The following is a 10,993-nucleotide window of genomic DNA, read 5'->3' on the forward strand; positions in this document are numbered from 1 at the left end:
CTCAGCCCGCTGCAGGCCTAGGTGAACAGAACCCCAGGCTGGAAGCGGGCTGAGCAGGCTGGCAGCATAAGATCAGCATTTTAATTTAATTTTAAAGGAAGCTTCTTAAACATTTTGAAAACCTTGTTTACTTTACATACAACAATAGTTTAGTTATATAATATAGACTTATAGAGAGAGACCTTCTAAAAAACGTTAACATGTATTACCGGCACGCAAAACCTTAAATTAAAGTGAATAAATGAAGACTCGGCACACCACTTCTGAAAGGTTGCCTACCCCTGGTCTACAGCAATGAACTTTTTGCCGCACACTCGCTCAAAAAAGAATTATTGCTTCTCCTGGCAATGTCACTGTGACCAGCCAAAAGCAATAGAAAGTTGGGCTGAATTGTTAGGAGGACAAGAGCACAAATCAAAGGAAACAATATTGTTACTGTGAAAGATCCTGAGGCGAGCTACACAAGAGTGCTATATACAATACCAGTCAGTAGACTTTTAAAAAAGGGAAATATCCTTTGAGGATACAATGGAGATGAAAAATCACTGGGACAGTTCAGTATCTCAAACTCAGAGCTTAAAATTATGAGGCAGAGCTGGAAAAATTGAGTAGCTTCACTTTCCCAATAGGGAGGCTGCAGGCATGTGAATTAGAAATTGATTTTTTTTGCTGCCCCCCCCCCAAATCTTTTTTAACGTTCATGTATTGTATTAAGGCATAACCATATTGCAAGCATACAGAATCGATTTTTAAAAACAATTAAAGCAACACAAAAAAGCCATGGGCATAAAGCAGCAGATCAATGTCTTGAAAATTAGAAGGTTATTGGGATAAAGGATTAACCCCAAATTGGCTGCAGTAAATTAGAGGCGTGCCTAAATTATAGAGGTCAGGTATAACTGTTCCAGAAAACTTCTTCTTCCAACAGGTAAAGAACACGAGATGGGGAATAGATAGAAAATAGTCAACAAAAGGTTATGGCCTAAAGCTGAGATTTTGAAAGGGACCTAAGGGAGTTAAACACTCAATTCCCATTGAATTTCAGTGGTTAAAAAGTTAACATAGCAGTATCTTGGCTCTGAAAGAGGAAACTGAAATAAGGAGAACCAAGATGCATATGAGAGGAGCTGAGTTTCTGACCACAGTGCAAAGAAAAAGAAAGCAAGAAACTAGTAATCAGATAAAGGGAGACAAACTGATCGAGGTGAATGGTTTCTTTTCCTTATAAAGTTTCTTATGCTGGCACTGTAATTAACATGGGCAAGAAAATATTCTTAAATCCAAAATCTGCATGACTTGCAAATTAGTATCAGTATAGCCCCGATTCAGCGTGGGATGTGCTCAATTTACACCATTTGCACACATCAATTCCTATTCAGCAAAGAATTTAAGCATGTGTTTAACTTATGTGTGTGGTTTTCCTCTGCCTGTTTTGGTTCTGTGGTTCTGTGATAATAAAAAAAAATCAGTGTCAGGTGTTCATGAACATAGTAAATATACTGGGTAAATAAATCACTTAATGGGAAATCATGATGTCAGTGGGAGTTTTGCCATTGACTTCAATTGGGCCAGGATTTCACTCTCTGGGCTCATTTCCCCATCTGTACACCGCAGATGATAATCCTTCTTTTCTCCCACTAGTTGTCTGTGTTGTCTATTTAGATTCTAAGCTGGGGCTGGGACTGTCTCGCATGTGTCTGGACCATGCATAGCACAATGGTGCCTTTAGATGAAGTGGGTTTTAGCCCACGAAAGCTTATGCCCAAATAAATTTGTTAGTCTCTAAGGTGCCACAAGGACTCCTCGTTCTTTTTGCTGATACAGACTAACATGGCTCCCACTCTGAAATTAGATACTACTGTAATACAAATCATAAATAATAATATAAAATGCTGTGCTGAATAAATACATACTGGGATACAGCGGCGGCTCCAGGCACCAGCGCTCCAAGCGTGTGCCTGGGGCGGCAAGCCGCGGGGGGGCGCCCTGCCGGTCCCTGCGAGGGCAGCAGTCAGGCAGGCTTCAGCGGCACGCCTGCGGGAAGTCCGCCGGTCCTGCGTATTCGGCAGCAATTCAGCGGTGGGTACGCCAAAGCCGTGGGACCGGCAGACCTCCCGCAGGCATGCCGCCAAAGGCTGCCTCACTGCCGTGCTTGGGGCAGCAAAAAAGCTAGAGCCGTCCCTGCTGGGACATGATGTTTAGTTCTAAACTATTGACCTGTGTGTTAAGGTGTTTCAGTATGGATCTAGAGAGAGGGGGGTATCACATGATTTTTATATGTGTTATGAAAAATTACAATAGCAATTTAAAAAAATGTGCCTGTGTGTTCCAAAGCCAAGCCTCATGGAACGTGGTGCATCCAGGATTTGGAACATCCCAGATTCCACAAAGTAAGAGAGAGAAGGGATGAGGACCCAGTGAACAAATGCAGCTGAGCACTGTGTTTCTTCGCGGCTTGGTCTCCACTCAAAACTTTGACCAGCATGATTCACATCCCCTCGCCAATACAGCTATGCCAATAAAAGCTCTACTGTAGACACAGTTATACTGCCAAAATGTCCTTTTCCTGGTATATCTTATTTGTTTGGGGAACCGGTATAAGCTGTACCAGCAAAAGAACGTTTTTGTCATTATAAGCTGCGTCTCCCTGGAGGTTTGCCAGTGTAGCTAATGTGGACAAGGCCTAAGTTCAGAAGGGTAAGTTGCTGTGGGAAAAACGAAGATAGGAGAACTGCAGTGAGAAGTAGAAGTGCCAGTGAAGCCATTTGAGAAGGCTGGTTGTTTTGAAGCTGGAACAGAATCCCAGTCAGTCTCCGTGCTTGTGCTTTGTAAAATTTAGAGTGCGGGGGGTGGGCTATATAATCAATGGAACAATTGAAAAGATTGTTAGGGAGGGTTTTCAGATTCCTAAGGGGTTGACTCTTGAAGTGGATGGAAAGATTCCCATTGACTTTAGTGGGCTTTGGGTCAAGAACAAAGCAATGGGGAGCAAAAAAGGAGCCACGTAAAACTGGTTATAAAACTTGCTAGTTGTGGTTTGTACATTGTGTACTGGCGTTGGGCCCCAGAAGAACATTATCACTTAGCTAAAATATCAGAGGCAGAATGGGCTGTTTCTGGTTATGGTGTGTGTCTATATAGCAGGGAGTGAGGAATGAATCAAATACTCTAAATCAGTGGTGGGCAACCTGCAGCCCATGGGCCACACGCGGCCTGTCAGGGTAATCCACTGGTGGGCCACGAGACAGTGTTTACACCAGCCGCCCGCAGCTCCCAGTGGCCGTGGTTCACCATTCCCGGCCAATGGGAGCTGCGGGAAGCGGCAGCCAGCACCTCCCTGCGGATGGTCAATATAAACACTGTCTCGCGGCCAGCCAGCAGATTACCCTGACGTGCCCTGTGTGGGTTGCCCACCACTGCTCTAAATGGCTCCATCTTTTGTGTTTTAAGCTGAAGTCTCCTGCAATGAGTAGCTGAAGGATTGGAGGCTGCTCCAAGAGACATTTTCTTTGCTGCCCCATCTGCTACACCAAAAGCTAAGTCCTAGGAACAGTTACTACCTTGGACTGCCAGAATGATGGCTTTTGGAGGGTGCGTGCATTGTAAAAGAAAGAGAGGAGTTGTTAACTCATCACACATAGCCATTAACTAGTTGGTGAACTGTGTGGATGGAACCAAAAAAAGTAGCAGCTGCTTCATGATCACAGTGCGTCTCTCCATGACAAAGGCAAGCCAGATGACAGGAGAACTGAAAGGAGACATTTCTGACCTAGTAATACATGCATCCGCCTTTAAACGTTAGTAGGCTGAATTGTTATTGTTTTAATGGCAATTCATGTTATTTTTTGCCATCCCAGCATCTGACTGTTTGCAGCCATTCTGCAGTAGCTCCCACCTGATTTCAAACACTGGCAGATATCATCAGTGGATCCCAAACAATGCATTCTGCTATGATGCTGCCAGACCTGGTGCCAGTTCATGCCGAAATCCCAGGTCAATTCGCTTGTGTATTAGGCCTGGCCTACACTAGGGGGTGGGGGAATCGATCTAAGATACGCAACTTCAGTTACGAGAATAGCGTAGCTGAAGTCGACGTATCTTAGATCGAACTAAAATTACTTACTTCGCGTCCTCGTGGCTCGGGATCGACGGCTGCGGCTCCCCTGTCGACTCTGCTTCCGCCTCTTGAACTGCTGGACTTCAGCCGTCGACGGGAGAGCGATCGGGGATCGATTTATCTCGTCTACACTACACGCGATAAATCGATCCCCGATAGATGGATCGTTACCCGCCGATCCGGCGGGTAGTGTGGACGTACCCCCTTAGTGATCTTCCTGAGTTACAGAGAGCTAACTGAGATCTCAAAGAGAAGGGACTATACATGATAAATATACTTTAGATACTACCTTTTGTAACTAGGTTTTCCGACATATAAAGAAAAAATCCTCCTTTAGCTCATTTTCAGTATTGAGTTTTTAGTATAATCCACTGTTATCTGGCTCTTTCCTCTATTCTGGTGGGCCTTGTCCTTTCTGTAAATTACGGCCGTGTCTACAGTCTAAGGCCTGGTCTACACTAACCCCCCAAGTCGAAGTAAGGTACGCAACTTCAGCTACGTGAATAACGTAGCTGAAGTCGACATACCTTACTTCGAACTTACCGCGGTTCAGACGCGGTCCACACGCGGCAGGCAGGCTCCCCCGTCGACTCCGCGGTACTCCTCTCATTGAGCTGGAGTACCACAGTCGATGGCGAGCACTTCCTGGTTCGATTTATCACGTCCAGACCAGACGCGATAAATCGAACCAGGAAGTTCGATTTCCAGCCGCCGAACTAGCGGCTAAGTATAGACCAGCCCTAAGAAAGTTCAGTGAGGGTGGCTACTGTTTCCAAACGTGGCCTCAGTTTTGCGTGCCCAACATGGGACACATTGGCCTGATTGTCACGGGTGCTGAGCTCCCACTCGAAGCACCCAGTTTAAGTCAATAGGCCTCGGGGTGCGTAGCAGCACCTCCAGCAACCAGACCCAAGGGATCATCAGACGGGCACCCAAAATCAGGAAGCATGTTTGGAAATTTTAGCCTGTGCCTTCTGAATACATATCACCAACGTGCAGCCATTATGAACGGAGGTGTTTGCTCCTCGATAGCCAAGCCAGGAAACACAAAAGAGCGGTTAAGAAGAGCTGGAGAGCCTGGGGATTTTCAGTTTGTGACAAACCATGGGTTAACAAGTGGTGGTGGTGGTAATGAGGATTGCCATTAAAGGGTTACAGAGCTGTCATAAGCGGGAGTATGGGAAAGAGATGGGATTAGGGAATCTGAGAAAAAGGTATGTTACAGGCTGTTAGAGCTAGATCCACAAATATACCTAGGCACCTCACTGCCCATTTAAGCACTTAAGACCACGATTTAGGTGCCACTGACATTCTCAATCTCTCTCTCAGGTGCCATCCACCAGGGCCGGCTCCAACTTTTTTGCCGCCCCAAGTGGCGAAGCAAAAAAAAAAAAATAATAATAAAAAAAAAAGATAAATCTGATCGGCAGCACTTCGGCGGCAGCTCAATCGCGCCGCTTCATTCTTTTGCGGCAATTCGGCGGTGGGTCCTTCGCTCCCTCTCTTCCTCTTCGGCGGCAGCTCAAAGAGGAAGAGAGGGACTAAGGGACCCCCGCCGAATTCCCGCCGAAGACCCGGACGTGCCGCCCCTTTCCATTGGCCGCCCCAAGCACCTGCTTCCTTCGCTGGTGCCTGGAGCCGGCCCTGCATCCAACCCCCTAGGCACCTAAGCCCCCGGACGTTGCCTCACAGTTAACAAGCTGCTTGTAGCTGAAGCCAAAGTGGCAGTGGCCCTGAAGCAGGATCCTAGCCTTCCACTGGAACTTGATCCCATAGGCATGCCCAGATCATGTCTAAGACCCGATACGTGTCACAAAAGGCAGCCAGGGGTGACTCGGTGGGAATTTTTTGAGGAGTAAGAGACCTGGGTTCAAATCCCTGTATTTCCTGACATGAAGGAGGGATTTGAACTCAGGTCTCTCCCACTACAGGGGAGTGCCCTCACCACCAGACTTTACTGTACTGTGGGGTGAGTCTTTCTCACATTTCTCCTGTTGAAGCTGTTCCACTTTGTATAAATTATTACATAGTCATTCGGCTGGAGCAAGAGAGACTCTATATCCCAGTAGTTAGGGCAGTCATCTAGGATGTAGAGGAGTCAGGTTCAAGTCCCTGCCCTAACTGAAGGAGAAGGAATTGAGATAAGAACTGTTATGTTGTGGAATACAGACACTACGGAGGTGTGAATTGCAGCATTCACCAACAAGCTGCACTCTAACTCCCCCATTTGGATGTTGCAGGTGCAAACTTAGAGGTCCTTCATTTGCATTAACATAGTCCTCCCCAAGCAGCACTTCAGTGCACACGGCTGTTCACACCCCCATGGGCCGAACTGCAGGGCAGTGTAGACATAGCCCTAAATAAAGCTGCTGGATGAAATAACAGGAATTTCAGAATGGAAAAGCTGCAGTTCAAGATCAGTGAAATAAAACCATATGAGATTCCTGAAAGATACAGGCATACAGACAAAAAGAGGTTCTGCTGATGGTAGAACCAGAAATAGGGCAGAGTGACTATTCTCCTGCAAATCCTTGTGCCACAAGCTAACATGTGTAAGGAAGAGGTAACAACAGAGACTGCACTTGGCTTTTCTTTTGGGGGAGGGGAATTTGGGGGGAAAGGAGAGAATTCCTCTTATATTACCCTGTGCCAGAAGGTCCCCCATTTTCTCCTTGTATATCCTCTGCCATCATGGCATTTTCCTTTTGGCAGAAAAGGACTAGACTTCATTGAGAAAACATCAAATTTAGGTTGCTGTTGAGACACTTAATGCATTACCTATGGCCAGGAGGCTTTTACGCCCTTGAAAACAAGAGGCAGACTGACCATACAATAATGAAGGGCGTTCAACGTGGGCAACAGCTCAAGGATTCTACAGGGACATGAAACATGTACACATGAAAACAAAGGGAGAGAGTCAAAGGAACTTTGAAAACAAATGTTTGAAAAGGCTCATGATCAACTAGAGAAGTCAGAGTGAAAAATGAAACCGTCAAGGAGATAATGAGGCATAAATGGCTGTCACCGAATAAGAGGCTCCAATGGGTAGATCAAATTCTCATGACAGAAAAGTGAAAAACAGCCACAACAAGTGATGAAGTGAGAGCTGGATTGTCAAAGAGGACCAGGATATTCAGGAGAGAACTAGACAAGCTTTGAAGCAGAGGATAAAATCAAGGTTGCAAGGGGAGGGAAGAGTGGGAAGGAGATATGCATTGTGTAGCCTATCTAAGTAGTGTGTGAGTATTCGTTGATGCTGTAACACAAGTAAAGGACCAGCAGGCCTAAGGCCTGTAAAACCGCTTAGCATACCTCATCAAGGCCTAGCCTGACAAAAGTTGGGGGGCAGAGAAAAGACCTTAAATCACAAGATTAAGGATTGTGATGAACAAGTGTAAGAAGTCACATGTCTGGTATGGGGCAAGCAGCCACAAACTCAGGTTACTGATATTTTAGCATAGTTTTAAGGAATATGTATAATTGAAAGACTCAAGTATTAAACCGCACTAACGCTATAGCAACCAAGTGATGTAAATGTTAATGAGTATGAAGTAAATGGTTGATTAACCTATAGAAATTGGGGACCCCAAAATAAGATGTACAAATAAGGAAAAAGGGCTGAAACCCTTATTGTATAAAATATAGTGGGCATCAGTGTAACACATTATAAAAGCTGTTACTGGGCTATGTGCCATGGGGAACACCAGGAGATCACCCATTGATACCTGACGCATCACTTTGTCTACTCCAGAACTCTCTGCAAGGGATGATGTGAGTCATGCAAATGCTGGACGTTCTGTATTATCTTTCTCTCCTTTGCTCTATTGCAGTGTGCATGATCTTTTTTATTTTGACAATAAATTTGCAAATAAGGGTAAAAGTATTGAACTGTTTCCCGTGTGTATTTCAGGGTCTTCATTCTAATGACAAGCTCACTCCTGTAGCTTATCTGGGGGGCTGAACCTTCTCAGACCACTGTATACTAAACTAGCGTTAACTTTACTATTACAGATTAGGCTACAATCGAAGGGCAAAGAAAAACAGTACAATGATTGGCATCAATAGCGCCCAAAGGGAGCTGAAGTCAGGTTGCTGTTGCTGGAAGAGGGTGCCACCGAAAGGTTGGGACCAGGTCCTCAGCAGTGTGAGTCAATGGAGCAATGCCATTTTATGCTGGCTGAGGATCTGGGCTGGTCTTTAAGGAGAGAGTAAAAGAGAATTATAGAGGTATCATGGGGTTCAGCATAATAATAAAATGGAACATCCTGATAATAGTAATTTTGAAGGATAAAAATATAGATAAAAGGATGTACAATCCTTACAGTTAGCATCCCCATGCCTCTCCTATTCTCACATGCTTTTTGAAGTAGACATGAGAGGCACGCTTGGAGCCATTAAAGATTTTATGGCTGAGGTACAATAAACTGCTGGAGTTTACAGGGACATATCCCACCATCATTCTGTAATGAGACATTTTTACAAGTGTTGATTTTCTGTCTGCTAATTTCATCCAGGTGCAATTAAAAACAGTGAGAGAGAGGAAGGGAAAAAATGTTATTGGGTTTTATGTTGCCAGGGGACCAAAACATCCTAGCATTGAACTGAGAATGTCTTGGGTTGTTTTTTTTTTTAAATGATATCAGCTCAGTCTAAGTTTACAGAATTTCTGCTCCTTGATACTGTCAGTTATAGTTGGCCTCATTAGAATGCTCACAGTACATGGCTGTTAATACTAATTCCATAATGACAGTAGAGCACTGAAGTAAAATTTAACAGTTCCTCAGTTAATCATTAAAATTAGCCTATTTCAGTGGATAGTGGATCTTCTAAAGTTACAGTGCAATGTAATTTCAGATCATAAATGAGATGATGAAAGAGGGGTTTTAATGTATTATCACACCACAGAGGGCGGTAATGCTGCCTCCATCCTTCTTCAGAAAAGTCTGAGAGGGCTGAGCAAACTGAATCCTTTATGTAACCAATCGCTGGGAGATGTCTATTTGGATACATCCACTGTAGATCAAGGGGTCAAAGGTGGTTAAGCAAACAAAGATAGATGGAGCATGAAAAGCTAACAAGTACATTGTATTTTCTGGTCCACTTTTACAAATGTTGGAAGGGAGTAAAAATCCACAGTATTCATCAAATTGATTTGCAGTACGATTAACCCCAGAAGGCATGAAAACTCAGATCTTTTCTACAGCTTGAGTCATGTTTTCTGATTTTTTTTCAGCTGCATGCCATTGCTGGCAAGACAAAATAATATGGCATGACCCAGAGATTGAAATGACAGGCCTCGGAACCTGGGGGGACATTTTAAATGGCTCAGCAAAGGGATAGCTTTATTATCAGGTTAACGAGGAGTTCCTGCTGATCAGTGCTTTTCACTGGAAAGAGACAGGAGGAAAATAAGTATTTTATCATTGAAAAGACAGTGCTGACAACAATAAAGGATGAGAATTTTGTTCTTCCCAAGCTCATGACTGGTGGGAAATCGTTATTGCAAATCCTTCAGAAATAATCACCATCTTCTCTTCTTAAATGATATTCTTCTAAACCTGAGGATTGGATTCCTTGGTGATTGATTCAGAATGTCAATACCTTTCTAGAAATAACCACTGATCCAATTAGTAGTTTAACTTTTGGCCTCGGTGGTTTTTTATGAGGCATGGAAGTATTTTGGTTTAATAATATTACGTTGCATTTCCGGTTTTGGCCACCTAACTCTGTTATTGCTCTGCCTGGGGAAGAGCTTTCTTTTCAAGAACTCGAGGTGATTACTCCTGTAGGCTGTAATGACCACCAATCACTAGGCCTGTAGTGCCTAGTCTCTGGGATGGTTTCTTTATAAATGCTTACGGATTGTAAATTGGCAGTTTGGTTTACCCTAGCTGGGGATCTGAGCCTTTCCTTTGTTTTTCAGTTTACAAAATGGGCTGGCTGTAACCTCTAATTTATATGAGAGAATCATTACTTCTACCTACGTTAAAATATAACTAGCTTACCCAATGTCAAAAGTTAAAAAGAGCTAAAAATCTCAGTCTCTTCGCAAGCCACCCTTTAGAGCAGGGGTCAGCAACCTTTCAGAAGCGGTGTGCCGAGTCTTCATTTATTCACTCTAATTTAAGGTTTCGCGTGCCGGTAATACATTTTAACATTTTTAGAAGGTCTCTTTCTCTTTCTATAAGTCTATATTATATATCTGTCCTTTACCAAATGGAATCTGTATATATATTCTCCCCCACCCCCATCATTATTTGTACTGCTAATAAGAAACAAGAAAACTAACAATAGAACATAAGTCTATATTATATAACTAAATTTGTTTTAATTTGGAAAGTTTCTTAAGAGAGGAGGGACTGTGGTGTTTAGATGCTGCTTGTAATTATTAGAACTGGGAGCACTGGCTGTTGGGAGTCTGAAAGGACAGGAAACAGGAAGGCGGGGGGAGGAGTTGAGAAGGCTGGGAGAGTTACTGAGTGTGCAGCTACAGCTTGGAGAAGAGACTTGCACTGTAAATAAAGTTCTGTTGAAGTTGTTAATACTTTGCCTGGTGGATACAACACTGACTTACCGACTTATTATACTCTTCTTGGGGAGCTGGAATACCGGAGGCGACGGGAGAGCGCTCTGCCATTGACTTAGTAGATCTTCACTAGACCCGCTAAATCAACATCCACTGCATCGATCACAGCAGTGCCAATCTACAGGTAAGGTAGACATGGCCTATGACTCAAATGGACTAATTAAAAATCAGATGTAGCAAAAATAGAGAGGAGACCAGATTAAAACAAAAGAAATAGTCACCATAGAGCAACTACCCTGACTTTCTGACAAAGCTCATCTAAACAGGATCGCCTTAGGTGGTGTGACTAG

This window comes from Terrapene carolina, unplaced genomic scaffold (genome assembly GCF_002925995.2).
Source record: "Terrapene carolina triunguis isolate 2854851 unplaced genomic scaffold, T_m_triunguis-2.0 Scaffold132, whole genome shotgun sequence".
Lineage (NCBI taxonomy): Eukaryota > Metazoa > Chordata > Testudines > Emydidae > Terrapene > Terrapene triunguis.